General features: G+C 38.8%; 1 long non-coding RNA gene across 2 annotated transcripts in view; it reads right to left on the bottom strand.

The window, feature by feature from the left end:
• Positions 1 to 4,239: 4,239 nt before the first annotated feature.
• The window catches only part of LOC149132443 (uncharacterized), a 30,696-nt gene continuing 14,351 nt past the window's right edge, over positions 4,240 to 20,584 (bottom strand). The window contains exon 2 of one of the 2 annotated variants that reach the window (XR_016244442.1): positions 4,240 to 4,444. This is a non-coding gene — a long non-coding RNA (uncharacterized LOC149132443). Of the gene's footprint in view, positions 4,445 to 15,750; positions 15,917 to 20,584 lie in introns of those variants that run through there. The other variant, XR_016244441.1, reaches the window with a different exon arrangement.

Below are 20,584 nucleotides of genomic sequence, written 5' to 3'. Positions count from 1 at the left end.
TTAGACAGACATTTTCCTTATTGACTTTGAAAAGATGAAAGGCAAAGTTGAGCTCGCTGGGATTTGAACTCCGCATGCAGAGAACCGAAATGGATATTCCAGACATTGTGTCCGACATTCTAACTACTGTTCCTGTTCGCTGCCGTCGTTAACTGTATGCGTTGCAGTGTTCCTGTCAGACTTACCTCGCTGGGAATTGAACTCGGAGTACAAAAAGGCGGAACGAATAATGCAATACATACTGTTCGACGACGCTCTAATGACTGTTCTAATTCACCGCCTCAGTTGTATGAGGTGCCAACCTGGACATGTAGTCTCACCACTGTCCAGTAGATTTTTTTTGTGTGCCTATTGTTGTTGCTGTTCTTGTTGTTATTGTAGCCCTTGGTTAACTCTGCTCCAGTTGATTTATAGAACAGAAATAGACAGTCGGCAAATGACGAGATTCGATCGTAAATTGAATACGGTGCAGTGTACCATGTCTGTGCATGTTGCATTCTTTCCACTGTATCGAGGTAATATTTGAACAGCTGTAGTTATTGTTGTGGTTGTTGTTGCGCAGCTCCAGACCATTTCTGATGGACACATTCCAACGTGACTATACTATCGACCTTTCAATATATTGTTTATTTCAAACGTCATTATCCTGTTTCTTTCCTTTTATCTGTCATGATGTAAGAAATATTTGGCTACTATTTCTAGTATGGCGATTGCTCACCTAGAGCAGTACTTCTCAAAGTAGACAGTACTGGGTCACTGCCTTAAGGGTTTAAGTCGAACAAATTGATCCCCGTATTTATTTCATTTTTTAAAGTCGTTTTATTTTTTGCCGATCCGTTATGAGGCTGCAAACAAACCAACACCAGTTATCAAGCAGTGTGGGGCTGCATACAAAGATACACACACATATACACTTGTCCAAGGTGCTGCAGAATAGAAGTGAATCCACGGCTGTGAAGCGAACTTGTTAACCACACAGCTATAACCTGCAACTGATCAAAACATGTTTGAGGAGCACCACTGGCATTGGTTTATATTTGAAGATACTGGGGGAGGGGAGGGAGCTACATTCGATCCAAGCGACGCCAGTTATTGGCTTGGTGTCCCTACTTCTTTCTGTTGTATTTCCCAGCAAGGGGCCAGCTACTGGCAGTTCGAACAATCACCCGTGCTTGGAAACACCAAGTGGTTGGAGGATCCATGTGTTTTGGGACGTCACGTTCTTAAGAGCGCTACGTGCTTGGGCGGAGGGGGGGGGATATATTTTGTGTTTGTAATATTTGAAGTAAAAGAATAAAATGTAATAAGTAAATAAATATTTTATTCAATTATTTCGTAATTTGTAATAAAGCATTTTATTCTTAAATTTACAGATTTTATTTTTGAAAAAAAAAAGAAAATACATGTAACGAACGCCGATATTTTGAGGGTGGAAGTTCCGGTGATTGTTAGAAACGTTCCTGTGCCAACATAAAGTAATTGGGGCTGGGAAAAGAAGTGAAATGTTAGGACCCATCATAACCTTATTCGCTATCTCTAATTTATCTGAAGGGATGACTGGAACTCATCCACTTCAAGCTAACGAAACTCAAGACATCGAGAAACTGTCCTAACTATTTGCAAAGCTTACACACAAGCATGACCATGACGGCGACCATCGTCTGTCATGATCGCCTCCACCGCCACTTCACGACGACGACGATAACCACATGACCACATGACCGATATGCAGCCAACGACTAACTGCTGCACATGACCGACTGCTCGACTTGCTAGTTGGATAGCTCGCTAGACGGGGGCAGTCAACTAGCTAGCTAGATAGATAAGATAGACAGACAGATAGATAGATAGATGATGCATGACACGAGGAATCTGAACTTGTCAAAACGTTGAACCACTTAACCTTTTACACAATTTGATATGTTCTCTGAATTTCGTTATTAAAATTAGTTTTTTTTGTTTTCTTTTACAAAATAATGACTTAAAAATTATTTACTGTTTAAAAAAAATATTTTATTTAATCTTTTGATTCTTGTGTGCATGTATGTAGGATATATCTATGTGAGTATGCGTGTGTTTGTGTGTGCATATAACTTCAAACAGCATTTTATAGGACAGTCAGAAGACAACATTCGTTAGAATAGCAACAATAGCAACAACAGCGACGACGATGATGATGATGATTATAATGCTCCTTTCTTCTATCGGGACAACAAAGTCAAAATTCTTGGGGGGGGGGGGACTAGTTGATTACATCAGTCCCAGAGTTCAACTGGTACTTAATTTATTGACCTCGAAAGAATGAAAAGTAAAGTCGACCTCGGCGGAATTTGAACTCAAAATATAAAATGTAAAGACCGACGAAATGCTTGTCCGTCGAATCATCATCATCATCACGAATTCTAACATAAGTAAGCACCCTTTTATTTAGGGGGCAGGTGTGAAATCGATTTCATTGGTCTCAATATTTAACTGGTACTTTATGTTTTAACGACTACAACGGGATGACAGGCTGAGTTCGGTGAGAATTGAAACTGAATATCCCGAACAAGAAGCAGAGTAGATTTTGTTTGGCACTCTACCGATTCTGTCAATCATTGGGCCCTTAATAATAATAATAATAACCATTTCTATTATAGGCACAAGGCCTGAAATGTGCAGGGAGGGGGTAAGATGATTACATCGACCCAACTACGTCACTGGAACTTAATTTATCGACCTCGAAAGGATGAAAGGTAAAGTCGACCTCGGCGGAATTTGAACTTAGAACGTGCAGATAGACGAAATGATCGTTTCTAAAGTAGGAACATGGCCAACAAGTTTATGTTGGGGGAGGGTGGAAAGTAGTTGACACCATCAAGCTAGAAATACTTAACAAGTTCTTTATTTTATCAAACCCGAAGGAATGAACGACAAAGTTAACCTATGCAGAATTTGAACTCAAAATCTAATGAATCGGAATAAATACCGCAAGGCTTTCTCTTCGACGCTCAAACAATTCTTTTGGTCTTTTTTGTTTAGGTCGAAGGCAAGCAATTTTAAGGAAAGGCGTTTAGTGTATTTTGTGGAGTTCAGTGGTCGACTGGGGTTTTTTTTTTATTATTATTTTTATCGATCCCGAAAAAGAGAAAAATGTAAATCAAATCGATGTTGATGGGATTTGAATTCAGAACGTAAAAAAGCAAAAGAAACACCGCGAAGTATTTTGTCCGACGCACTTAACATCAACAAAAACAATTAACAACAACAAGAACATATTTAGAAAATATGAAAACAAAAAGGTAACCAGTCTTTTTTGTCGCAAATATCCATTTCAGGTTCGAAAATATGTTGCAGTTTGCGTCTTTAACCTTCTTCATCGTCAGCACCACTGCCACGGAAAGAACCACCAAATTCACTGACGTCATATTCGGATATATTTCAAGAAAAATAATTTGAATAACTTTGCGAAAAGAGAAACAGCAGCACCAATAATGTTTGTTGGAAGGCTTTGAGAAAGTGATAGAGTGAAAAGGGAGGAAGATTCCAGAATCCGTAGAAGGAAGGTTTGGTTGAAATGATCACAATGAAGTGGATTCAGTTAAAGATATTCCAAAGTCAGATGGTGGTGACGGCGGTGGGGGGGGGGCAGTGGCTTTGGCGGTGGTGATGGTGTTAGTTTACATCTGTTTGCATCTCAAATATTGGGATTCTGCATAGCTAAAGGCTCTTCCGGAAATTTATTTATATTCAGTTCATGGAATTCGATTCGATTACATTGTTCCTGTTCCACCTCTGTCCGAACTCGACAACATTTGAACGTGTAACGGAGTTGCTGAAAAGTGTCCCGAACTCGGTTGTTTCCCGGGGATTTTTCCCAAAATGGAGTCTTTCCTCCTTCATCCCAGGTGTTTGTCAGCGATTCCTTAGATGCCATCCCGTATTATCTGTAATCTATCTTGATTTTTTAATCTTATATTTGTTGATAGGGTGGTCGATTATTTTTACCTCGTCTCTGAGTTGTTTCCACTTTCTCTCTTTTACTCTCTTCGTGCGCGCGTGTGTATGTATATAAATGTAAGTGTGTATAGGTAGGTAGAGAAACAGATGTCAAATTGTATGATAGTGTGTGGTGATGGCGAAGAGGTTCAGTAATATTTCTACAAAATTATCAAAGGTAGCGGACGATATCTGTTTCGATTCGTTCTCGTCTTGTCTCAACAGTTCCTGTGTGTTTTTTCCTTCTTTTTGCTCCAAACACTGAATCAGGTTTGTATCTGCATCGGCACCGATGATTCTGCTCACTTCCTCATTCTACGGATACTACAAAGCACAATGAACTGTCCATCTCTCATTGAAGTTGTCAACTAGCTATACAGCTGGTCGCCAGTGCAAGATTTGTTGCTGGATGCTTGCTGCTTGCTTGCTGCTTGCTTCGTATATTTCCTTGAATAAACCATAACTTCTGAATGTTAAATTTAGAGAAAAGTGTCAGAGAAAGAAAGAAACAAATAACAAAAAAAAAAAAAGACAGAGAGAGAAAAGAAGCATGAACATCTTATTTATGTGATTCAAATCGTCATTGGACACCACTTGGATGGTGTTAGAAGAACGAAGAGAGGAGGTTCATATTACACGCATTATAAATTGAATGCTTGCACATATTGACACGCAGGCATATATGTATGCATGTATGCATGCATAAGTGTGTGTGAGTGAGTATATATATATGTGTGTGTGTGTGTGTGTATGTATGTATGCAAAGGGATGCTGAAAAATTCCTGATTCTAAGGGTGTCGCGAAAGGTCTGGCTGGAGGCCCAATTTTTCTAGTTCTTTTGTGGGGCATAGAAAAACTGAAGGGCCGCTGCAATAAGTGTGTGAATCTGAGGCCGGGGGGTGGGGGTATCGAATAAAATTATAATCAACTGATCCTCTTGAATTTTTTTTAACCCAAAGCCAGGAACTTTTCAACACCCGCTTCCGCATGTGTATTAGAGAGAGAGAGGGGGGAGAGAGGGAGGGAGAGAGAGAGAGAGAGAGAGAGGAGAGAGAGAGAGAGAGAGAGAGAGAGAGAGAGAGAGAGAGAGAGAGAGAGAGAGAGAGAGACGTAGCAAGAATGGTATATAGATGTGGTATTTTATCGATTTTCAGCACTGCTAGTGGTAGATATCAAGTTGCTAGAGATGGGGATGATGGAGAAAATATGTATGGTTGTGTTGCTGTCTTTTATTAGTTCTGCTGGTCGTGTCCTACCACACACGATTACATAATAATCCCGTGACTCACGCGCGCACACACACACATACACACACACACACACATGTGCATACACACGCATAGTTTGTGCTTAGTCAGAGTCGAAAGCGTTAAAGTAAGGAAAAAGCAAGAGAGATTCACAACTCACTGTTATTTATATTTTTAAACAGGATACAATGCTATATACACATGTTTATGTATGTATGTATGTATGTATGTATGTGTGTGTGTGTATGTATGTATGTATATGCGTGTGTGTGTATGTATGTATCTAATTTGAAAGGCAAAATCGACCTCGGTGGAATTTGAACACAGACGAAATGCTTAGCGGTATTTCGTCTGTCTTTATGTCTGTGTTCAAATTCCACCGAGGTCGATTTTGCCTTTCATCCTTTAGGGGTCGATAAATTAAGTACCAGTTGCGTACTGGGGTCAATCTAATCGACTGGCCCCCTTCCTCCAAAATTTCGAGCCTTGTGCCTAGAGTAGAAAAGTAGTAAAGCATATTTCATTTGTTTGCAGTGGACAATACGTGCAGTCATGCAGAAAATGACAGCTTCCAAATCCTATTTTCTGATTGAGTAAAAATTATCAAACTTTAAACCTCTACGACGTTCTTTTAAAAGAAATCTGGCAAAAGTGCAATATCTTCCGAGACTCAGTGTGGAAAATTACATCAATACACCAAATTTTAAAATTTTTACTAAACTTCGAAAAGATTCGAGTTGAAAAGATTCGTGTTGGCCTACAGATACCACCGCCACCATCACCACCACCACCAGCAACAATAACACAACCACTACTACCATCACCACCTACACCAGCACCACCAAGAGCAACAGCACCACCACCATCTACAGCAAGAGCACCACCTCCACAACTGCCACTATCACAACCAGCAACAACAACATCGACCACAACACAAGGAATATATCGATTAACTTGAGTAAAGTGAATCTTCGATGACTCAAAGCAATAAGAAAAAATCTCGTAAAGAAAAAACAAAAGGACAAAAATTAAAACGACAACAGCAACAACAGCAACAATACGTAAATAAAGCAGTCAACTGATGAGGCGAGAAGATTGTTCGATTATGATCACGTGGTATTGTTCTTGAAAAACAAAACGAAAACAAAACCAAGAAAAACCCGTTGAAATTGATGAAACATTGAAGATGGCTGTTTGCCAAATGTATATTTGTGTAGATATGGTATTTAAATATTTATAAGAGCCATCGGAGCTTGGTTCATGGATGAGAGAACTAGGAGATGAGAGAGAGAGAGAGAGAGAGAGAGAGAGAGAGAGAGAGAGAGAGAGAAGGAGAGAGAGGGGAGGAAAGAGAGACAAAGAGAGAGAGATTGGTTCGTGGATGTTGATGAGGAAATAGGCGTTTATACACACGCACACATATATATATTTATATTGAAAGAGAGAGAAGATAGATGTGATAATATATTTGTTCGTTTGTGTGTATGTGTGCGTGTGTGTATATATGCATGTGTGTATATATGCATGTACGTATGTGTGTGTGTGTGTGTATTCATACACAATGTTAATATATATGGTGTCCCAACACATTTGCAGTCCAATGGCTGCTGGAACCCGTAAAAGAGTACGTACTTATATGAATCGTGAGACATGTGTGTATGCTTGTGTGTGTGTGTGTGTGTGTGTGTGTGTGTCTGTGTGTGTGTGTCTTATGTACTTGTATAGCGAGAGAAAGAGAGAGGGAGAGATGAGGGAATAAAAATGCAGAAATGATTGTATAGAACAGTCTCTTTGCATTTCTGTAAACGTTTGACTGGTTTCCAACATTTCCCGCCATCTCAATGTCCTGCGTCCATCATAAGGATGATACACATTAAAACCGATGAAATCTGAACGCCCACAGTTCTTGAATATCTTTGATGTGTTTTAGTTTATATCCCTTAGCTCACATTTTGTAATTTTAAGAATCATTACTTACCAAAACTGACCTTAACTGTTTTTATACGAGTAAAAAATAAAGAAAAGAAAAGAAAAAAGAAATTTAGGTTCTGTTCATTTATCGATCAGGATTAATCGATAAGATCATACTTCGCTGAAGATTTCTAACGAGGCTGAAACATATCCGAAGCAAACTCTGCAATATCCAGTGCCAGATTTACTTATAAGATTCACAGGCCCAGGATGTCAACGGCCATAGCGTTTATATTACAAATCTAGTTATGAAGGTAGGAGATTCAGAAGGGAGCTACACAAGTGGAATATCTTAGGACTCCTCTTCATTTCAATTAATAGTTGTACCTTGCCTGTCAAAAGAAGAAGAAAAAAAAACAGAAAAAAAGAATTTCTCTCCTGCGCATGAAAATTATATTTTCGGTAAAATAGGTTCTTACATCCTGGAAATTATCTGTCCCTTTCCTTGAGATTTTCAAGCAATTGCTGTTTGAACACACTTTCCAATGTAGCACTTTCGCTATTTGGTTGTGTTGCCACAACTCGTAGTTATTTGGGGCAAGTCTAGGGCATTCGTTCGTGATATGGGCAATGATTTCATTCACTCTATTGCTGATGTGGCACAGCAGACACACGAGCTCATTCCTAAGGTTGACCCTCCAGTTCGTGGCCAAAGCTTGGTCTTGCGTTGCTAGTATAGTGCTTTCAGTTTATTATTATTATTATTATTATTATTATTATTATTATTATTATTATTATTATCTATATATATATATAAAAATGAGAATGTATGTCTGTGTGTGTGTGTGTGTGTCTGTGTGAATCCCTAAAACTCCAGAACTACACAACCAATTTCATTCAAATTTTACACATGCCTTACTTAGGGTCCCAGTTGTGTTTTAGTAAAAAAAATCTTTAACTTCTTGCATAGTTCGAGCCCACAGCAACATATCTCCTCCACTATTTAAGTATTACGTGTGAAAAGTGAAACAAAAACACTCATGTCAAATACTTTCACTTTAAAAATGAAACTATTCCACTATTTCAGTATCAAAACTAAAACAATCACATTTCCATACTGTAATTGTTTTTGGGGGTGGGGGGTTAATTTACACTGCATACGAAAATACAGACATATTATTACAGAACGTTATTAAACACTCACAGATCTACGTATACATACCTGACGACTGACATGCGTGAAGTGTCAATACGAAATTTTATTTTCATTTCCTTTAAAACAATACACATTTACTGTTCCATTACCTATTAATAATTATCGCAGCAGTTGCAAGGTTGGCAGGTAAAAATATAAAATTCTTTGTCTCTCTGTACAAGTGCTTCTATTTCCTTAATTTATACTGCATACAAAAGTACAGACATACTATATACGGTACGTTATTAAACACACACACAGATGCACACATCTATACATACATATACATACCTGACGACTTAATTTTTTTATTAACCACACAGGGTCGAAACACAGAGGGGACAACACAAGGATACAAAAAAACACAAAAGTGGAGGAAAAATAAAATCGAACGAAAAGAATGGTAATGATAAATCAAAAGGTGGAATGACGTCTACTCGAACCCCACACTCCAGTTAACGTCATTGAACGTTTTTAGAAGAAAAAAAAAATTAGCACTTGTTATTTTATTTTCGTCTCTTTCTCCTTGTTGTGTGTTGCTTGTTTTATATACTTTGTGGACGACTGACATGCGCGAAGTGTTACCGGATGATAATTATCGCAGAAGCTGCAAAGTAAGACATAAAATTCTTTGTCTCTCTGTAATAATTATTGTGGCATTTACCGTTAAATTAGCAGTTCCATACATGTACTATTTCGTTCATAATTTTTTGTTTACAATATTGAAAAAATGTCACCAAAGAAAAGACGTAATCCCTCCAGAAACGTGCTTTCAGATATGGTCCATCCTATTCCTATAAAAATGATAATTCTGTACAAAATGGTGTACTCCACTCAAATTGTCGTTTCTGCAAATCTTTCAAATTTCCAAATGAAGCTAATGGCATGTGCTGCTCGGGCGATAAGATAAGATTGCAAGCACTACCAGCTCCTTACCGTCTCCCATTGCAACCCATTTCTAGAATGTACTCATTTACCTAGAATATCTCCATTACACCTCCATTCATTTGACTGTCAACCATATGACGGGTCGTGTTAGACGTAGCGCTGACCGCTGCAAAGGAGAGTATTCCACTGAGCTTTTCGGTGGGTTAGAAAATTACATACCTTCACCCCAAATTTTCCATGATAGGTTAGCACTTGGAATCCTCCAATCCTCCGATGTATTACATGTCGATTAGTCGAATTAGACTATCATTTACTCCACAAATGTTTTGTCGTCAATGCTACGCTTTCCCGATTCACCTGTTTCAACATAACTCTGATATATATATACATATATAAACAAACTACACCATTTTAGTCCCGAGTGACCCGGGTGTCTCTGCTAGTAATTATTATTATTTTATTTTGTTTTGTTTCATTTTATTTTACTGAACTGGTAAAAGTAACAGATTTCCAAAGAGAAGTGGGGAATCAAATGAAAATATGAGGCCTGTTGTCTTTAGATATCGGTTTTAAATATTCTTTTTACAGTATCAGGGTTTTTTTTTATGAACATTTAAATACAAAACACGAAAGCTGTATGTATGTGGTTGTGCATGTGTGTATGCATATGTATGTTTGTGTATACGTATGGCTGGCTGGCTGGCACTCCGTCGCTTACGACGTCGAGGGTTCCAGCCTGCTCGTGAAATTAACGTGCAAGTGGCTGAGCACTCCACAGACACGTGTACCCTTAACGTAGTTCTCGGGGATATTCAGCGTGACACAGTGTGACAAGGCTGACCCTTTGAATTACAGGCACAACAGAATCAGGAAGAAAGAGTGAGAGAAAGTCGTGGTGAAAGAGTACAGCAGGGTTCGCCACCATCCCTTGCCGGAGCCTCGCGGAGCTTTAGGTGTTTTCGATCAATAAACACTCACAACGCCCGGTCTGGGAATCGAAACCGCGATCCTATGACCGCGAGTCCGCTGCTCTAACCACTGGGTCATTGCGCCTCCACTGTGTATACGTATATACGTGTAGCAATATGATACACGCACACATACATATGAACAAATAGTGAGGGATTATCAACCTGGGCAAAGCAGTTCATAAGCCCTCTCTAGGCACACCAGGCTAACAATATTACTTCGATTAGCGAAGAACTCCAGGTAATCTTTTGATGGGATATGTTTTGCAAACAACTTCGAGAACTCCGAATCCCCGAAGCCAGCAAGTGTATGGGGTCACCAGGAGAAAATGCGCGCCGTTTCGGGGCCTACATCTCGACAGCATGAATACGCACGGGCCCCACTCACTGATATGAGGCCCGCTTGCTAGATCAACTGGTTATTAAATAATGTGTTCACACATTGAACAGCAGTTTTGATCACTCTGAATATGTGTGTGTAAATGCATGTAATATATATATAAAAGCCGATCTGTGTGCATGTCGAACCGACACAGCCTACGCCTGCACACTCCCACACACACACATCAATAGTCAGAGTAGACTGGAGACATCCGACAGGTGCAAGTCTACACTCAACCAACCAGGCTGTACTCAACCAACAAGTCTACACTCAACCAACCAGGCTGGGTACTGTACATTTTCTGATGAAATTTCGAAATCATACAAAAGCCGCCCAGGCAGTTGAAACATAGGTGGGGTGCCAGAGTGCGTGGTACGTCCGTGGAAGTAGGGAGGGGTGGCCGCGTGGGTGGAACAGCAGTCAACCGGACTGTTAGGTTTACTGTCTTTTTGCTATTTGTGCTAAATAATGTTGGGTGCGGTCTCCTAGGTTTGTGCGTGTGCGTGTATGTGCATGCGTGCGTGAGTATATGTTTGGATATGTATGTGTGTGTATGTATGTATGTATGCGCATGTAAATTTACACACACACACACATCCTAAACACTAATATGTTGAAACTGTAAACAGGTACACACACTTCCGTACATGTACACACACACACACACACACACACTTCTAAAACGAACAACGCGGACTCACACAAACACACAGGCACCTCTAGCCTTTCGTAGTCCGCATAATGTCTCCTTACACCACATTCAATCTCGGAATTCTTTTCCCCCCACCCCACCCGTTTTGTCCTCCATAGCAACTTTTCAAAATAGCAGCCTCATAAACAGGTCTCGACAGGATTTTGCCCTTGTTAGCTTTTTCTTTCTCTTTCCGCAGTTCCTTCTTGATAAAGAACTATCACCCAAAACATAAATTCTTTCTTTTCTCTTTGCGTTCAATGTCAAGCCAAGAATTTTTAATGTTTTCCTTCTTTGTCAGCGTGTTTTTATTTATTTTACTGTGCTCATACGTGCACACACACACGCACACACATATGTATATATGTATACATGTGTGTATGTGTGTTCTGTCACATTCGGTCTATCTCCTTTTCCAAGATATATTTTCGCGTGTTTATTTACTTCTTTACATAAGGGCTCTTCATATACCCAGGCTTATACATATATTTGGATAAAGTTTATTATTAACCCATTTCTGGAAGGCTCTTCTCCTCATCAAACTGTCAACTTCATCTCCTACATATGTTTATCGCGTTGGTATTGCTGTTATGTGTATATATATATAAATGTAAATGCTTTCCAATATTAAAATTGCAGTTCATTTTTGAAACTCCGATGAAGTTATAGAGTGATACACAAGCGTCCAACTATAGGTGCATTGCATCTTATAGCAGAAACAGTTGTAGGTTAATGAAGTTCATTACATTCTTCCTTATGCGCTAATCATTTATTTAATATATATATATATATATATATATATATACAAAATTTTATATATATATATATATATATATATATATATATATATAATGTGTGTGTATATTATATATATTTGTGTGTGTGTGTCTTTGTATTTGTGTATGTCCCCCCACCATCACTTGAAGCTCTGAGCGCAATTTGATTATCTCCCCCTCTCTCTCTCTGTATATATATATATATATAGGTTAAATGTTTGGTAGATATATACACGCAACGATATCTGTAACTGAATCCAGCCCCTACGAAACTTTAAATGGTTTCCCCCAATCAAATCCACTGGCCGCTTGTACCGCTCTATCTTTCTTTAGATAAGAATTTGGTTTAATTTTTGTGGTTAAACAGAGTTGAAAGCTTTAATTCATTGACCCATCGCCACATTTGCAGCCAAGTTTGAAGTTATGTATCGTGAATCAAGAATTGCATCAGACCGATATTCCTTTCTTAATTTTTTTATTCAAAGAAAAAGAATTAACGATAAAAGACCAAAGTAAATTTATTTCGAATATTTTTTAATCAATATTATTTATTCAGTTTTTCCAATTTTTTTCTACAATGAAAGTGAAATGAATTCTTTGTAGATTTCAGGAACTTACCTTAATTTTCTGCTCACACCGGTGATGACCATGGATTTATAAACGATTAAACTAGGATTTGAGTCAAATAGATATTTAAAGAAATAATCTTGGAAGATTAATTCTTTGGTTGCTCTGTGTATCATATATGATATACTGGACATTTCCCTGGCATCCATGCATCATATACAAAACACGTAATTTTTTCAGCCGTTAGAATAACTTCGATTTTATATAACAGAACGTGTGAAACAAGGGTTATCGACCTAAAAATCTGAAATCAAGGCATTTTAGACAAACTTTTAAAAATACATACGACAAGCAAAAGGTCAAGGAATTATATTTTTATTGTCTGGGGCCTTTGTTGGTCTATACGGTTGTTACATTGATGACAGTATCGCTGCGACCTCACTCTTCCGCGAACCACAGGACTCATTCCTCTTTTGACGAAACCTTCCATCCAGCCCTCGAATTCTCCTGCACTATTTTCAACACTTCCATCGCATTTCTCGACATTTCGGTCAATATATACCACTCCACCCTCACTACCTCCATCCACTACAAACACACCAACTCACACTCATATCTTAACTTCTCCCACCCTATCCACACCAAGCTCTCCATCCCCTACTCACAATTCGTCCATCTGCACAGGCTCTGCAGTGACAACCATGACTTTGAGACTCAGTCTCAACTAATGGCCTGCCATTTCATCCTTCGTGGATATCCCCTCATCACTATCCATACAACCCTGGCTAGAGCACGTTCCATGGACCGTGCCTCTGCTCTCTCTCCCCGCACCCGCCCCGCTGTTGCCCGTCTCCTGTTTCCCCTCACCTACCACCTTTCCAACGCACTATTCTCCGAGCTTCACGGTGACTTTAGTCTGACCCCTCCACCTCACACATATTCCCCAACCTAGCCCTTCCCTCCTTCAAACGAACCCACAACTTGCGTAACCTCCTGGTCCACAGCTTCTTCCCTAATCCCACCTCCCAGCCTGGCTCGTTTCCCTGCTCCCGCCCACGCTGCTGTACTTGCCCCTGCCTCTCCAGCACCACCACCACCCTCACAGACATCCATCATCATCGTCCCTATCATATCACCAACTCCTTTGCCTGCACTTCTAGCAACGTCATTTACTGCATCTCCTGCTCTTTCTACCTTTCTCTGTACATTGGTCAAACGTGACGCTACTTGGCTGATCGGTTCGCGGAGCACCTCCGAGACATCACACTCGGCAATGACATCCCGGTCTCGCGCCATTTCCACTCTACCGGTCATTCACTACAACACCTGTCTGTGTTCGGGTTGTCTTTGCATAGGGGCCATCCGGACTCCCGCCTTCGCCGTGAACAAAAATTAAACTTCTATCTTCGCTCCTTTGCGCCACATGGGCTCAACTCCCCTCCTCTCCTCTCTTCACTGCTACCCACCTTCTCTCTTCCAAAAAAACATGCTTGTTGTTAATACACCTGCCTTCTTCTTTTGTTTTTCTGGGTTGTAATATAAACATAAAACCCTAAGGGGCTATGGTTGACTGAATCGCTCTCAGTACTTCACTAGAAAATATTATATCGACTCTAAAAGGATAAAAGGCAATGGTGACTCTCTCCGGAAGGTTTACACACAAATTGTAAAAAGGACGTAAGGAAAATTTTGCTGACCGTCTGGTTTCTGTTAGCTTAATCATCGTCATTACAACAGGAACATCAATGGCAATAAGTCTTCTAACAAAGGTTTAAAGTCTGAAACATTGGGATGGTGGGGGTAGAGGAGTTGATTATACCAATTCCGGTGGTTGACTGGTACTTTATTGTACCAACCTCGGTGGGATAGAAGGTGCATTTCATTTCGGTCGAATTTGAACTGTAGCACCAAAAGTAACGACTGCAATAGCAAAACACTAGCAACAACATCAGATTAAGAAAGGTCACAGAAGAATATTTTCCAAAACGTGTTTCAAGTTTGGTGTAATATTCCATCATGATTTTCATACTTTATGTGTGTCGTGTTTGGTCACCATTTTTGCCTTTGGTAACCTAGCTTTATGAAATATCAGACCCAATCATTCAGCTAGATAACCAAAGACAAAACCGGCACCTCTATTTTGGTAGCCATACATGTTGTAGATGGAACGAGAACAACGAGAGGCCTTTCAAACTGATTTCTTTTCCTGGGTCGAAATTCTTTCTGTAGGCTTCTTTTCGCAGATGAACATGGACTATAATATGGTAAAATATAATATATAAAATAATATAATATTTGTATGTGTGTGTGTGTGTGTATATATATATATATATATATACATATATATAATTTATGTGTGTGTGTATGCAAATATACATACATACGTACATCCACTGGGTTTTTTTTCTCTCTCTCTGTTTATTTCCTCGTATTCCTTTCTGTTGAAGTGCGGAGGCTCGAAACGTAAGACTTTCTCACTTTCCCGAGCGTCAAACTAATACACCTGCTTGTTGTTCATACAACTGTCTTCGTCTTTTGCTTTTCTGTGTGTGTATGTGTTTGCATATATATATATAATACTAATATCATATATATATATATAAATAAGTGTGTGTGTGTGTGTGTGTGTGTGTGTGTGTGTGTGTGTTGTAAATGGCTGCTGTGTGTCTACTGCTGCTTATAAATAATTTGTCGTTTCATTTCTGGCAAATGAGGAAAAAAAAACGAGAAAATTGAATGGAAGCAGACGACAACGTTTCAATATAACAAATGGATGAACAAATACAAAAGTAACTGAATGAAAAATATTGTTTTAATTGTTTGACCGATCAAGAATTTTATCGTCAGCTGATAATTTTGATTTAGGTTTACCATAAGTTCTACACCAATTGTGAGTCTCTGTGTGAGCGTGTGTTGTTGAATAACTGTGTGTACAAATTAATTTGTTTACGCCAGGTCGTACATATATATAACACACGTACACCTACATTCACAAACACACACACATACCCTATTGACGTAAGTACAATCATTTACTATAGAAAAATATACACACGTACACATACATAATACACACGCACACATACATACATACATACATATATGCTATCTTGTCTATATGTATGTTCTATGTAGATATATGTAGAAGTTTGTGTGTGTGTGTACGGATACGCACAGACACATGTATGCGAACATCTATGCCAAAATCAAGACGAAGTCTTACCTGTGCCAGGTGTGTGATAATTGCATTTGCCGTAATGACAATGAAAATATGAAGAAAATGGAATTTTGTTAAGATGACCGTCGAAAGCCCCTGAAACGAGATAACAACAACAAAATCCATTATTCTCAGTCCGGAGGGTGGACCAGCCGAGACACCTGATGGAGGCTGGAGGGTGGACCAGCCGAAACGTTGTGCTAGCAACAAACAAGATGAGGACAAATATCCGTCAAATGTAAATAATGTACAGAATTCCTCATCTCTTAAATATAGAACTGAACAACAAAATAATCATAAAAAAAACAAAACATTGAAGATATATCATGGTTCAACAACAGCCCCATCACTGCCAGCACCAATAGCATAAATTGCAGTGCTAGCTGTGAATTCTATAGAGGATCTGTAGATATAAATTTAAAATGAAATTGAAAGCATTGTTAACACAGTACGACACAGTATTGACTTAATATACTTCGTAATATATTGTGGTAACAAAACGAAATACTGTTGCCTTGTCAGCGATTAAATCTCTCCATCCATCTATTTGTATGTTAATAGTGTCTTATGTTGCAGGTGGTGATTGGCACACCCGTTTAGAGAGTTGGTTAAAATACCTTACAGCATTTGTCCTGATTTTCTGAACTCTGAGTTCAATAACCACCAAGGTCAATTTTGCATTTCATCCCTTTTGGAAGTCGATAAATAAAGTACCAGCCTAGGACAGAGAATCGAACGATATCTATTCCGGTTCTTTGAGTCTGGAAAAAATTTCTACTTTCAAACTCGGAGCCTTCTCGCGGCATAAGACAACGCTCTGAAAACCCGAATATCGGTGATAGAGGTTCCAATGTCAAAAAGGAAAGAACATATCAACTGTGGTAACATCTCGGCTGCATCAGTATGCAAAATAAGGACCCTAAATTAGAAGCAGGATAAACGCTTGGTGGTAAGGAAAGAGGGGCTGTGCGTGTGTGATTTTCATCAAAGCTGTTGTTAAGGTCGACCCTTCCAGAGGTTCTGGGTACCATGAGGTGCAGTCAGTAGTGAATGCTTTTGGAAGAATCGAACTCAGGTCAGTGACAAGTCGCGATCGTCTGCGAATAAAATATGACGTTCATTAGCGACCTTTTTGATAAAGATTCTAAAACATAATCACGTGATAGTTGCTTCTGTTGTGTACGTGAGAGCCTCTGCGTGTTTATGTGAATCTATTGAAGTGTCCGCGCGTGTGTATATAGTGTATAATATAATATATGACATATGTAAATGGGTGTGTATAACACAAATTATACACTGTTTCAGTGTAGCAAATGCTGCTAACAAAATACTGGTCAATTGTAACTTTATAAATACGCCTACATGTGTATACACATGCCTGCATCAAAGCATTTATGCGTCTATACATGTGTGAATTTACACGTATACACTAAATATATATGTATATATAAATATATATATAGATAGATATGTGTGTGTGTGTATGTGCTGTGTATGGAGCATTTATGTACATGCGCCTATATTAGTTTCAAATTTTGGCACAAGGCCAGCAGTTTTAGGAGCGGGGCCAAGTCGATTAAATCGACCCCCCCCCCCTCCCAGTGCGCTCAACCAGAACGTATTTTATGAACCTCTAAATTGATGAAAAGCGAAGTCAACCTCGGCGGAATTTGAAATCAGAACGTAGAGACGGACGAAGCGACACGTTATCTTGTCCGGCGTGCTAACGATTCTGCCAGCTCGCCGCCTTCAACGTGTGTATATTTTAACACCAAAATTAGGGACAAGGTCAGCTTTTCCATCCCACAGCGCCTTCTGAGTTTTTCGCTTCTATATTCGGTCAACCTGAGAAATACACTTCCCGCCAAAACTTACGCGCACATACGCACGCACGCACACACACACACACACACCCTCACACATAACGACCGGTATATATATATATATATATATATATATATATACATATACAAGGAGGAAGGGGAAATTAATTTTAATGTGAAAACCCACAAAATGATATTGTTGAGAATGATCATATTGGCGCGAAGGGTGGCATAGGTGGGTTTGAGGAAAATTGTGGAAGGGGTAGACGGGTGGATGTAGATTGGGGTCAATGCGTGCATGAGGAGAGACCGAAGAGATATTAATAAGGAAATAGCTCAACTGGGTATTTAGGTATCAGATTCTCTACGGATGGTCGCATACATCGACACATTCATACGCACATACACACACACACACACTCACACATAGAGAGTTGTGTATATGCAAACATATTTGTGGCTGTGTGTGTGTGTGTGTGTGTAGGTGCGCGTGTGTATATACACATATAACAACAAAATATACATAAGTATTTACATACATACACGCATGCTGAGGTACACAACCGCGCGCGCACACACACGCACACACACATATATATATTGATACTTATAGATATATATTGGTATATATGTATTAAATTTTGTTTAAAATTTTAAGGAAGATTGGTGATGATGATGATGACGACGACGACAACGATGATGATGATAAGGAGAAGAATAAGAAGGGGTGGAGGAGGATTACAATGATGATCATAATGATGATGACGGCAATGTTGATGATGATGCTGACGACAGATATTTAAGTTCGTTATTCAAAGTAAAGACACAAAGTGAATGAGAGAGAAAGCAGGAAGTTATCCAATCAGCGTGAAAGATTTTCACAACTTAATGTTGATTGGTCGATCGGAAAAGAGTGGGCGGATACCGTAAAAATCCTAGACGTATTTCAGGTTCCTTAATGGCCGTCCGATCGCGTGCGCGCACGCACAGACAAAGACACACACACACACACACACACTCAGACACATGTATTTAGCTATTGTGCGTGTGTCTGTATGTGTATAAATGCATACCTATACCCACATACATAATTACATATATATTTATAAATATATATAATTAGATATACAAATATATATATATATATATATATATATATAAATCAAAGGTAAAAACACAATAAACGGAAATCGTCATTGATATATATATATGCATGTATGTATATTCTTTTATTTGTTTCAGTCGTTTTGATTGCGGCCATACTGAAACACCGCCTTTAGTCGAACAGATCGACCCCATGACTTACTCTTTGTAAGCCTAGTACTTATTCTATCGGGCTCTTTTGCCGAACCGCTAATTGACGGGGACGTAAACACACCGACATCGGTTTTCAAGCGATGGCAGGTGAAGGGATAAACACAGACACACACACACACATACATACATATATATATATATATTTATTAATATATATAATATATATACACACGCATACACATACACACATCTGATATCTGGATTATAACCCTATAACGTGCTTTCCAAAGCTCCTCTACGGTTATCGGCTAGCAGATGCTATCATATAGTAGGACTTTCCACGGCAGACATTATCTCAAACGTTTCCAACGCTATTTTTGTCCTTTTTACCTGTTTTCTGGTTTTCATGAGCTGGTCGTTTATTTATAAGTTAATGGTCGCAGTTGGTATCATAGTACTTGTTTGTAGTTGTGAAAATAAGCGAACTGTAACGACGTCGGAACGCAATTTATGTGCCTTGGCATGTTTTATAGAAATACATACAATCACACACACAGACACACACACACACACACACACACACACACACACACACACACACACACACACACACACACACACACACACACACACACACACACACACATTCAACCTCAACAAATGAATAGCAACAATAAAATAAAATATGAGAGGGAGAAAGAGAAACGAAGAAGAGAAAATTTTCTTCTCCAACATGTCGTCTACCCTTTTGTTGGTTGGCGCGACAAAGAATGTTGTTTCGTCAGCAACCAACGACGGCGACCACTGCTACATTTCTTTCTTTTTTTTTTTTTTGGTGGTGTGTGTGTGTGGGGAGCTACTTTTGCTGTTTTATTCTTTTTTAAATACTAAATGACTGGCTAAGTTTGAAGTGGTGGTGTCGGGGAGGAGGAGGAGAATTTCGGGAATAATAAACTGTGGCGTGGTCGTCTTTCTTTCTTTCTTTCTTTCTTTCTTTGATAGTTTTTTTTCTTTTCTTTCCTACGCGCCATTATAGGTGAATAGATGAGCAGATGAATAAGGAGACTGGGTATATTTATATGTATGAATATGTATGTATGCATATATGTACATGTGGATTATGTATATGTGTGTGTATACATATGTATATATGTATGTATATACGTATATGCGTATGTACATATATATATATATATATATATATATATATATATATTATATTATACAGTTATATCATATCGCTGTATTATCTTGTATATCTCTCTATACGCATATGTATATTCATGTTCATGTATATCTTTGTTGAAACGAATGAGTGAAGCATCCCTTATAACCCCTGAAGTCTAATCTCATGTGAACGCACGCAAACACGCACATATACGGGCGCGCGTGCACACACACACACACATAATTATAAAGCCACACTTAGAGATAGAAAAATATTTTATGAAAGCAGATAATTAAACATAATGGATAGATAATAGATTGACAGACATCGGTAGAGATAGATAGATAAATAAATAAAGAGAGGGGATAGAGAGAGACAGAGAAAAGAAGAGCGAGAGAAAGAAAGAGTTGAGTTGGTGTAAAAAGCTAAATATGTAAACGGAGAATTAAAAAGATAGATAACTGCACATAGAGAGAGATGGGGATGTTAAAAGTGTTTCATCAGAGATGCCACGAC

Source organism: Octopus bimaculoides, chromosome 15 (assembly GCF_046866305.1).
Source record: "Octopus bimaculoides isolate indiv1 chromosome 15, ASM4686630v1, whole genome shotgun sequence".
Taxonomy (NCBI): domain Eukaryota; kingdom Metazoa; phylum Mollusca; class Cephalopoda; order Octopoda; family Octopodidae; genus Octopus; species Octopus bimaculoides.
Note: the sequence above shows the minus strand (reverse complement) of the source record. Positions and strands in the feature narration are given on the sequence as shown.